This window comes from Xiphophorus hellerii, chromosome 14 (assembly GCF_003331165.1).
Source record: "Xiphophorus hellerii strain 12219 chromosome 14, Xiphophorus_hellerii-4.1, whole genome shotgun sequence".
Lineage (NCBI taxonomy): Eukaryota > Metazoa > Chordata > Actinopteri > Cyprinodontiformes > Poeciliidae > Xiphophorus > Xiphophorus hellerii.
This window is the reverse complement of record NC_045685.1, coordinates 19,860,354-19,871,814: the sequence shown is the minus strand read 5'-3', so window position 1 is coordinate 19,871,814 and position 11,461 is coordinate 19,860,354.

The window sequence follows — 11,461 nt, the reverse complement described above, 5'->3', positions numbered from 1 at the left end:
TCTTCTCTCTCCGCGAAGGGGTGACTTATAAACCGGTGGGTGATGTATTCACTCAGCCTCATGTGCCAGAGTTGAACAAAGTTCAACACTGTCAGCTGTGTGTGTGATCACAGAGTGGAGCATTAGTCCCAAATCCTGTTCCTGCCCTGATGTTACATTTCACAGTCAGCCTGTTTGCTCTCTCTTCTGTTTCAGGCCCACAGACAGTTCCTCACCTGCTGTTTGTCCATTTGAGCTACTCATCCACTTTTTATTGCGCCATGTTGATGAATATTTGTCTTCCCTTCATTCATAAAACCCATTAGCAGCCTTTGCTGCTGAAGTCTTAATCTTTAACACGGGTATCTTTGCTGCTTAAACGGAAATATTACTGACAGAGTCAATGTGACCGATCTAACGCATCCATGGTTGGTACTCATATTTTTGTACCTGCTTCATGACTAGCACAAGGCAAAACTGGTGTCAACAAGCATAGTTTCGTAGATTTCAAGGTTTCAGAGCATTCCTCTGACATTTATTGCCATGAAAGCATCAAACACATCCTGCCAGTTTTTCAGCTGCACATCCATGATGCTTAGTGATGCTGATCATTGCATTGACCACAGTTTTTTAAAATATATTTTTTTATATCAACCCTTGGTAATATAAAAGTTGCATTTTTCTATTTTCTCTGCGTGAGATTATCCTTTTGCAATGAAAAGTACATCTATTTTAAGCCTTTTTGCATGCGTCTATCAGGGAATTGAATAGCTAAAGGGCACAATATTTTTGTCTGAGATGAACTGATATGAAAAGCCAAAGTGAAGAAAGTAAAGACAATAACAACATGTCAGGTACAATCCCTCCATCAGAGTTAGGATCTAAAAACCTCGTCTTTACTGATGGAAACCTTCGTGACATTCCAAAATGCTCTGACAGCTAATCGCTCTTCTGCTTTGCCCCGTTTCGTTTATGTTTTATTAGCCTCAGTAAATATGTCCTCCTCCCCTCTGGCTCTATACGCTCCCTGACACATTTCAACACCTGTGGAGCAACAAAAACTAGCGACAGATGGGTACAGAGTGAGCGATATTAAGAGAAAGGATGCAGAACTACTCAGATGTGTAAATGTGTTGGTTTTACTGAGGTGAAAAATAAATCTGATGTCTTTGCACATCAAATTAGGGAATACCACCATATGTTCAGTAATTAATATTTGACTAAGGTGAGCTAAGGGCTCTTACTGGTGATTATTGACTGTCTATGCACAGCACAGTGTTGATCTGCTAAACTGTGCTTTAAAGCAACTGGATCCCATGGAGAAAATTTTACACTAACTCTGAAAAATAAAGATTAAACAGTTTGACTCTTTTCTCTTAAAGGAAAAATGTTAAATAGTTCAATTCTGGTGGTAGATCACAAACAAGAACAATTACTACATCTTTTTTAAAGAAACTTTCTCATGTTCACCTTGTGAATTGCAATAACATTGGTTCATTTATTTATATCTCCAATGAGGAACGCTTACCCAAACAATTTTAATCCTGCTGGAAGGAAATTGATGTAACACTGATTATCAGTAGTATTCATGCTTTTAAGAGCAGCAAATTGTTTAGGAATGACTTAGGAGGAAGAAGGGAAGCAACTAACACACTGGTGTAGAAAAAAGGTTCATTCTACTTAGAAATATTTAACAAAGCACCAATTTTTTTCTATAATGTTTGCAGTCAAGAAGCCACAAAAGTCAGTGTGTCTTTTCATCGGCTTCCATATGGGGGAGATTTTCTGGGCCAAATTTGGGCCCAATTGAACATAGTTAAACACCACTGGGTGTTATCGTGAAACAGGGCTTGGATGACTTAATGCTTGGTAGCATTTATTCTTAAAAACCTCCAATAGAAGATCCCCTTGAAGGATAAGAGGTCATCATTCTAACTAGAAGAGTCAAAATGATGACAATGAAACCAATAACGAAACAACTCTAGTGGTTTTCAAAATTTTGAATTGCCAAAGAAAATGTATTTATGTAAAACCAATCCTAACATCAAGCCTGATTCTTCAAGGCTTAGCTTTAGAAAAATGAGTATTTTGTCTGACCCATCAGTGTTTTCTTTCACTCTGTCAGATGACAGACTGTGAATGTTTTGGATGAGTGTGTAACATGTGTAATTACAATGTATCAGACAGCTCCAGCAGATTTGCTTTTCCCTCGATGCCCCTTCTGAAAACTGTGCCACCGTTGGAAACACACAGCATGAGTTCGACTGTCTGACAGGCTGCAGCTCTCAAAGGCTGAACATAATAATCCTGCAGAGCTGATGTAAGGATGCCCCTCGCAATTGAGGCGTCAAACAAAAGATAGATTAACAAACAATATATTTTTCTCTTATGCCGTATACTTTCAAAAGAAATCTAAAGTTCTTACTTACATAAGAACCATAACATGTACATATATTTTTTTTAGCTGTATGATAATGTAATTGTACAAGGACAGAGTGTCAATTGATCCTCTGAATACTGGAAGGAACGTGAGGCAGGTTTGAGAATACATAAATATATTACAACATTGAGATAACGAGCAAAACTAATGTGAGCATGTGTACCAATTTTCAAAAATTCCCCAAAGTCACTGAGACATATAATTACCAAGGTTTTGCTCAACGAATCCAATTTCTAAAGCTAATGAAGCATGAGGCCAAGATAATATCACAAACGAGGAGCTGAAATTGCAGCCCATCTGGACATCGAGATACAATTTTCACACTGTTTATTCCCAGAGGCCATCACTGAACAGGCTAACCGTCTTCTAATCTTCCAACATTATCAGGATGTGGAGCCTGTGAGCCACAAAATCTTCACATAAGTTGAAGACTAAAATCAACTGAGAGGAGTAAGAACAAATACTTGTTTGTGAAAAAAGATGAGAAAAGAGAGACGAGACAAGGAAAACAAGCACTGATTTCTGCTTGTTTCCATGGCAATTGCCATTTTTCTCATTCTATTTGCACACAATAATACACACAACCTTTTATTCAATCTCACTCAATCTTATTTGGATTTCTACCAGCACTTTTGACAATGCGCCTTGAAGTTTCAATGTAGCTCAAAGATACACTGTTTAGAGGTAAAATATATATATACAACAAATTCAATGCACAATCTAAAAAAACAGAGAAGAAAAAGTTGTTTCCACTTAAACATCCAGGTCACCTGATGTTACCGGGTGTCATAAAGACAGAAAGTAGATGGATGATTTATTTGATAGTAAAAGAACAGATATTTTCCCAGATTAATTGATCCCTAATTTAGAAAGCCATTCAGCGAAGTATTTCTGAACCAGAATATTACTCTGATAATCCAAAAGTTATCATGCTATCAAGGAGACTCAGACTCAAACTCAGACTGCTAGAAATCTTTTAATACTTTTTTATTTTTAATTTCATTGATTTATGCACATTTCTGCCAAAGTATTCAGATAATAGAGGTTGTGATCTCTCTCTTGTGACCAGCAGACTCTGTTTGTAGTTAACTTTTCTCTCAAGTTTTAAGTTAACTGCCCTTTCTATTCCATTGTCGTCCAATTATAAACTCCCAAAGTAAATAACCTTTAAAATGATGAAAAATGAACAGATAAATGTTTTGTCTGCCATGCTTCACTTTGGACATGGATCTTTATGGAATTAGAAATCATATTTCTTTCATATAATTGGGGAATATGACACATTTTTCTCGCTTTAAAAAAAATTATAAATATTAAGTCTGAAATGTACTTCAAATCTAGCTGCCTTTATGTTAATAATTCAGTGAGGCACCTCTTCGGCATAAGGTACAAAAATAATCTGTTCTTATCTTCAATAAAAACATTGAAGATCAACAAGGTTGACTTAATCCTCCTTTGAGAGAATAACTAATGTTTTAATTTGTTATTTTCATACAGAAAAATGTGTTTATTCCTTTGAATCGTGTTCATTCTCTCTTTTTAAGGCATGTCAAATAACAGAGACGTGGTGCTCCAGCACACGCTGACCCTGTTTACAGCCGTGCTAATTATCGTCCAATTTGGGCAATAATTGATGGCAGTTTAAAAATAGCCCTTCCCCAACATACTACCTTATTTGGCTTTGAAAGAAATGAAGACATCCAATATGAACCCAATCCAAAAAAATTTACATCATAAAGTGGAAAGGGAACAAACAGCATCGGAGGCGGTGAGTGATTGCTGAGTGTTTGTGACTCAACGCATACGACCATGAGCTCCTGATGCACAGCATGCAGAGCAGCTGAGTGCTGTGCAGATGACTGTCTAATTTAGCTGTGGTGTCTTTTTTTGTGTGCAAAATCCTGCTGGAGTTGATGAAGAAGAGCTTCATTACCAAGAACACAAAACTAAAACTTGTCAGTGGCTGCCTTTTATATATTATATGGTAATTTGGTACATTGGATGTTCTTTACAACTTGTCTATGGCCTGCATGCTTCTTTGCATGGAAAAGAATAACAGCATCTCTCTCATAAATGAACGCAAAGAATTTTGCACAAAAATTTAATGTCATCTTTGAGAATATTGAATAATACGTTTGCAGAGAAAGATAGAGGAAAGTATGGCCTCATTCGAATCTATGGATTTACATCTTGACCGTGTTGCAATTTGATCTTCAATATGCAAACAGAAGAAACAGAACCAAGAGGCAAAAAAAAGGAAATTTATCAAAATTGATATTTTATCTCAAACTGTTTTTTATGAGCCGATCAAAAGTTAACGATCATTTTTTGAAATGTCAGCCTACTGGATGGTTGTGCTTCCTAGTGGATGTTTTAAAACTTGCTTTAATTTTTGAAGATGCTACACAAAAGGTATCCACTGTCTGAAGCTGACATCAGTTATTGTAAATCTACCTTGCTGCATTTCAGCAAACATTTTCAGTGAGTTTTAGGTCAGGGCAACAAGTAGAATGGTCCAAAAGAGTAACTTTATGAGATGGGAAGAGAAGAAGTCCTTTGTCAGATGGGAGTTATGAACTGCACCATTGTCTTGCTGAAGCATCACCAAACAAAGACCCTCAGTCTAGCCAGGCCCTGCACAAATTATGTTGAGACAGAGTTTTCCTTTTCACTGTCAAGTGCATGCAGAGCAGGAGAGGCTTCTGCAAAGTAACTAACTTCAAGAAATCAACTGTCCGCTGTCGTTACAGGAGGAGTTCATGCAATTGGCTGGGATTCCATAGAAAGAAAACCTTTTGCCGATTAACTAAACTTGGCTGCATTGTTTTATGACTATGCTGTCAAATTGGAATTAAATAAACAACATTTTTACCTGTCTTTCTGACTAGATTAGGTTGATAATATACTTTCATACCTAAAACTGAGTTGTAAAGTGCTTTGAGTTGGCATTTGTTTTGAATTGATGCTACATAAATAATCACAATTAGAAATAATACAATTTTAACATTTACCAAACTGGCACCTTTCAAGCACTTAAAGCTATTTCAACTGATCATTTTTAATTTTTTACTCTGCAGCGATTTAAAATAAAATACATGCTTGAGCAAAACAGTGTTTTTTTTCTCATGTCAAATAACTCGTAGTGCCATCTATTTCACAGTTTATAATTCATTTAATCATACTGGATAGTTTCATCTTGTTTATATGTTGCACTTTCTCAGTCCCTTTAAGTAACATCCCTATTTCAGATTAATGTCAGTAAGCATCATTTCTAGTTTGTAACAAGATATTCTCTTTAATTATTATTTTTTTGCACGGCTTATATCGATACAATTTCCGGCATTCGCACTGTTAGGAGACCAAGTAATGCATCTCAGTGGTTTTTATTGTCGTCCTTCCCTGGGGAGTTCCCAGGGTGGACTCAGTTACGGCCTCCATGCCCTTGAACACAAAACCACACTAAGGGACTCCGACCTCCTTATGTGAAATTCATAAATGTTTGATGCACTGAAGAATGGCCCCTATTATTTCATGTATTACTTTAGGCCCCTGCTTTCAACAGAGAGCTCTGATTTCACAGTAGGCTATGTCTTAAATTAGCTTCATGTTTTAAATGGGGATCATCCTAATTATGTCCCTAAAATACAAATCAGTTTGTCTCACCTCTTAGTATTTGCTGGAAGCTGTTGCCAGCTTTGTTGCCCTATTTTTGGAAAGTTCAGTCCGAAAATTAATTGACCCAACCAAGGAGCCACTCTAAATTTAATAGGCAGTTTCTACCTTTAATAATGTAAATAAAGTTCTAAATTAATGAAGTCACCGTCAGATGTAAAAAGATGAATCTAATTTAGTAATTCAGTGGAAGTGGACTAGGTGGCTGGCAGTGTGTCAGAAGTTGAGCTCTGAGTTGCTTTCATAAGCAATTTTCCCTGAATGGTTGCTGAAGAGCAGAAAAAGAGTCACGACTGGGGAAACGTGTTCATCCAGCCGACTTATTTTTGTAATTTAATTATGACCTATTAAAACCTTTGGTGTGTGGGAACCTGACTTCATTGATTGAAAGGCATTATTTATGGTTCACTGCTTCACAATATTCTCTGTTAGTAACATGATACTTGTGTTTCTAATGACATCATGACCTCCAGCATCAGATCTTTGGAAAAGATGCGTATTACCATCAAATGTGTAACATGTGAAGCTAAAATGGGTTTTGTCAAAGAAGCGCTTTAAGTTATATAAATGATTTAATTTATTTTTCATGGAGACCTCACAAAATATCTTCTAATTTCCATAAAATTATTGTTTTTATAATAAGTGCCGATTAACTGAGGAAGTAGGCATTTTAAATATTTATGATTTAACTTTGAAGTCATAAAAATCAAGTAATTTCAACTAATGTATTGTAACTTTTTTAGTTTATCATCAGGATCTACTAATGCTACCCAAGTACAAGGCATGCTGTCCACAAAACTTTCTATAGACTCCATATTTTAGGAAGTTTCTGAGTGGTGTATGTTTTCATAAAGAAGAGCAAAAAATGATTGAAAGCTTAAAAAGACAGTAAGATTTTGGATTTATCTTCTTTTGCTTAAGCATAAAAGTATGATATTGGCTGTGGCTTATTTCTAAAAACTTGAGCTACACTAGATAACCTTCAGTAGACATAACCAAGACATATTAAAAACATTCCTTCTGAATTAAGCTGTTTAAATCATCAAAGGCCTGATGCTGGATTTTTAAATAACTCTTCCACATTTAGGTGTATTTTGCTCCTAGTACAGGAGTGTCAGAAATAATAAATGATTGGGAAATCCATATTAGCGAATCAACTTCTCTTTAACAAGAACATACAGTCTTTGCACGTTCAGGTTTCTTTGTGCAGCAGTTTCCTCCCACTAAACCCCACAGCAGTTGCCTATCAATTTCCCTCCTGGAGTTCTCAGCCCAGACCAATCCCCCGAAATCCAGGTTAACTGGAGAACAATGCATGGAGGAGAGTCGATCAGTGGTGTCAGGCCGAGGTTTTAAATTACAAGAGCCACAAAAGAAATACAAGCAGTCAACCGGAATCGATTTGTCAGCTCAGTTTCCTCCCACTTAGGCTACGAATATTGGCTTTATAACAAAAAAAAAGAGAGAAAATAAATATCTGTAACAGCTAAGAAGGCTGAACATTGTTGCTCCACAGTTCATTTCTTGAGAGGGCAGAACTGTTGCAAGCCAGGCGATCAAACTGGAAGCCAATTCTTTCATTTCAATGCAAATGTTGTCAAGGCACTAGCAGCAGTGTGCAAGCTAATAGCCTGTTTAACACAAGCACAAATGTCTGCCTGTTCTCGGTGGCAGCCAACTTTAAAGTCATTCTCCATTTTATGGTCAGATATTTCTCATCAGCTGCTTTCTTTATGAATGACAGAAGATTTGTCTCACCATAAAAGAGGCAGTAAGGCAGAGGAAGTCAGAGCGTACTATTAAAACTTTTGATGTTCTGCACAAAGAGGAAATTAAGACTCAGCTGTAAAATGGGTTGTAATCTCAATGAGAGAGAAACTTCAGATTCTTTATGTTAATTCATTTATAGGCCATTCAGATGAAAACAAATTTGATCAATTAAACTCATGAACCACAATGGGAGCTGGTCATTTTTCTCCTTCCATGTATTGCATTTTTCTGAATCCTATTTATTTCATGCACAACATTTTTGGATCCGAAAATGGATCAACTAACACTGGAAAATAAAAACAGAACAACAAAACATTGTTATTTTTTTAAATTATGATATAATTGATAATAATGTCTGTTTTGAGTTGTTAGGTCTGGTATCTCTTGTTTTCCTCTTCTGTTATTTGTGCATCTTTTTCCACCACACTTTTTCCTTCCACTCAGCTTTCCACTAATATGGTTGAAATGATTGTGTAGGCCTTAATATAGTAAAAACATCTTCTTTAGTGGTCTTTTGTGATATTCTAATTGGATAAAATTTGAAAAATACACTATTTTTCTAATTAATACATTTTGATTTCAAGTGTACATTTCTGCAAATTTGCTTGGTTAGCTAACAAATAAAATCCTTTACATTAGTTTGTTGAGTATATTTTTGTATAACTCTGTGTCCATTTGGCGTTTTACTGTGTGACTCTGTGTTTCCCTGTAATGGATTGGTGAACAGTTATGGCCCTCTCCCAATGATCGCTGCTAATGGGCACCAGGACCCTGCAAAGACCAGCAGGACGTTTGGGTTTTGCTCATGATATATGATCCCTTTGAGCTTCCACACCGACAACGCTGCATTGTGTGCATTTGTTTGTTTGTTAGAATACTGACACAGGCAGGAAGGAAGGATATCTGTTTTCAAGAAGCGCACTTACAGTGGCCAACAGAGAGGGATAAATAAAAATGAAGAAACGCATGGTGTTAAAAATGTAAAGGCGAAGGTAACGCAGGAAGTAAAGAAGAGAGTGTGAAGGAGAGATCAAAACAAACTGCCTCCTATTTTCAAGCGTTGCCCGTGGGCCGTAAAACGCATCTTAACAGCTTCAGAAAATTGAACTCTTCCACCGTCTCTGCAGACCATCAGCAACATTTTCCCCGAGCCTTTACAAGAGATTGTGGAGGGAAGGGTTGACAAAAACGAAGTGTCAGGCTAGAGAATCTAATAAAAGAAACAAATTTGTCTTTCAAAGATAAATGTCTACATTTTTGCCGTTCGATGGCTTTTACTGAGCCCATAACACAAATTTCTCCGAAGATATCAGAAAGACTTTAAAATTACGAGATATTTTAGGATATTTTAGTCACCTGCTTTACACAAGGAAATTTAGGTTGTGCTTCACATTCCTGGATCTATTCACCTTCATTTAGTCCCCATAGACAAACTATTTCTCACTGTGCTTAATAATTGCATATAAAATTATCTTTCTTTGTAATCACAGAAAATAGTAACATCAAATGTAATTTGAAAATACTCAAATATAATTTTAATTCTTTCCAGAAAGTATGTTTACAAATTGTGTGGACTGTGTTTCTGACCCCATCTTGCTAAGTTGAGGGATTTTATATTATTAGACATTACAACCTATAGTCAAATCAAGGAGCCATTTTTAAAATCAAATCAGCTTTTTCTACTAATATTTTTTCTGAAAAATATTAGGTGCAAGAAACAAAGTGACAATAGTACAAAATGATGAAAATGACAGCTCAATTACATTGTAGAACAATATCTACACAGTACAAGTTGAGTGATAAAGAAATAAAACAATTAAACTTTGATAAATGTGGCAAATGATGACCTTGTGGAAAATGACCGGGTTTGAGAGTTATGAAGAGACCCGAAGCAGAGATCTGGATACCAAGTTTTTATAAACCGTTCCTTAAACAAATGACTTAAGTAGATTAGATCCAGAGGAAGGAAGGCATGCCATCCAGATTTTGTGCCAGATGGTTTTATTTGGAGGTTTTTTCCTTGAGGGAGGATATGAGAGAGTTTACTCAGGCTGGCATCAGCAATGTTGTCCTGACCTTAGTGTCTGGAGATAACGGGTTCATTCCCTGGGGAACTCCAAGTATCTTTTCCATGTCCTGCAAAATGTCCTTCCAATAGGCTGGAGTTTGTGGACAGAACTAGACACAATGTGTATGGATTCATACTGAGATGTTGCACTTCTGACATTGAGGTGACAGATGCTGATTCATGCAGTTTCTCTCACTTGGTCAAATTTGCAGACGATGCAGAATTTTAAATGGCAACACTCTTGCACGGTTACACACTGAAATATCTCAGTATGGTTCCACTTGTCCTACATATTTGTTACATTCAAAGCAACATATTAATTTGACATATTGTATATTTGTCTATGCATTGCTTTCTACTTCATCCATCCTGTTTGTCTTACTTGAAAGTCTGTGTTGTTATTTTTTACTTTAACAGAAACAATTCTCCCAGTCTGCTTGGTGCTCTTCTCGCTGTTTCCTCAGGTGTTTTCTCTGCAGGCACAAAGCATCAGGGATGCAAAGTGAACCCAGGAGACTTCCTGCTGTTATCACCCACAGCAGGCGGGTGTCATGCTTCATCTTTTCGCTCTTGTTTCTCCCCTCTTTTTTCTCTCTAAAGGGCTTCCGCATGCTTACACAGTAAAGATTGTGTTCGCATTTTTTCTCTTTTTGTTTTCAAACCTCCAAAGTTAAATTGCCCAATCCCTCTAGGAAGCCTGGAGGCAGTTTGTTAAGAGCTGAGGACAATCAGACAATCAAAAGCTTATCAGTGCAGTCATGCCAACCGTTTCTTATCATGGACGTTATCTGCTCCTCCGGCTTTTCCAGTTCCCGTGCATTAAAGAGTGAGTCTTCTCATCCTTTCCACTATTGTTCTGCGTCTCCAACAATCTCCAGATTCTCTACACTGGAAGCACCACAGGGCAGCGTTGTCATGACAGCAAAGGTGAACGAACGATGTGTGGAGAGGGGTGGAGAGCAAGGCGTCGGCTTTTAAACCTTTTGTTTGTGCATTCAAATCACACCCAGACACAGCAGAATCTTGCTGTCTCTATTATTTTTGCTGCCATTCTCAAGGATGAGCACCTGTGGCCTTCACGCTGTTGCTATGGCAACACACATGCACACTCGCCTTGATCGCTCTTTGGTTGTTAAGCCTCAGGTTGACCCTTGATTGGCTGAAGCGGTGCAGGCCATGACGCTGGATCATGTCTGCATTTCTCCACTGTTGTAGACAGAAGACGTTCACAATATTTATTTCAAATTAAAAAGATACTGTAAGAACAATGTGATGCAATTACAGTCGTCTACAGTCATTTATAATGCTGCGTACTGTGCCATATTTACACAAATTTATTTGGTCGTGTGGCATAAAATATCTTTGATTTAGTTTTTGGCATCGTTATTTTTGTCTTATTTTAGTCCTTTTAATATTTTATTTTCCCCAATACTTACTGGAGTGTTTCTGTCCTCATTCTCTCCTTCCCACCTTTAACACCTGCCTCTCACTCTAAATTTGCTCACCAGCTTTGAGTCCTTCCATCATCTCAC